Source organism: Myotis brandtii, unplaced genomic scaffold (assembly GCF_000412655.1).
Source record: "Myotis brandtii unplaced genomic scaffold, ASM41265v1 scaffold1166, whole genome shotgun sequence".
In the NCBI taxonomy this organism is placed as follows: Eukaryota; Metazoa; Chordata; class Mammalia; order Chiroptera; family Vespertilionidae; genus Myotis; species Myotis brandtii.
Window position 1 is genome coordinate 536742 of NW_005354034.1, and position 798 is coordinate 537539.

The 798-nt window shown below is 62.2% G+C and overlaps 1 protein-coding gene across 1 annotated transcript in view; it reads left to right on the forward strand.

Moving 5' to 3' along the window:
- RASGRF1 (Ras protein-specific guanine nucleotide-releasing factor 1) overlaps window positions 1-798 on the forward strand; it is a gene marked incomplete at its 3' end in the record, with an annotated part of 74947 nt that overhangs the window by 17945 nt on the left and 56204 nt on the right. The window lies entirely within an intron of this gene.

The window sequence follows — 798 nt, forward strand, 5'->3', positions numbered from 1 at the left end:
GGCCTGGGGGGGGGGAGACAAGTGGGCAACTGAAACGCGAGGTACACACCATCCCTTCTGCTCAAATTCCTCCTGTGCCAGAGCCACCTGTTGGGCTCCTATCTGCCCTGCAAAACCTCATGTGGAAAGCCCTTCCCATTTCCGCAGGGGCAGCCAGAACTGGGCGCTCGCCGGCGAGCTGGGCTGTGAGCCAGTCCCAACTCCCCACGGCCTCCACGGACGAGGTCAGCAGGGCAGCTCCTGATGCCAAGCCAGGAAACCAGGGTCCAAAGCCCCCAAGGCGGCCTGCCAGGGCGAGAGCAAGGCTGGCTCCCCGAGCTCCCCGGGGCTCCTCCCAGGGGTGGGCCCTGGGTGGCCCAGACCCCTGGAGGGCCCCCTCCCCTGCTGGCTCCCCGCTCTGCAGAGCTCTGCCCGCCCGGCCTGATGCTTAACTAAGGCTCCGGGCTGCCCGCTTCGCTGAGCAGAGTGGAGAGCCTGGCCTAATTACATCTATTTTTTGACCTGGTCCCTGCTGAGTGGATGTCCTGGAATGCCTCTCCCTTAGGGGAGTGCCACCGAATTTAAATACATACACACGCACACACATGTACGCACACGCACACGGACACACGCATGCACACGCACACACATGTTGCCCAACTAAAGGGAAAAGGGTGCCAGGTGCAAATCCCAAAACTTGTGAAGAGCCCTAGCCGGCTTGGCTCAGTGGATAGAGTGTTGGCCTTCGGACTGAAGGGTTGCAGGTTCGATTCCGGTCAAGGGCACATGCCTGGGTTGCGGGCTCAGTCCCCAGTGGGG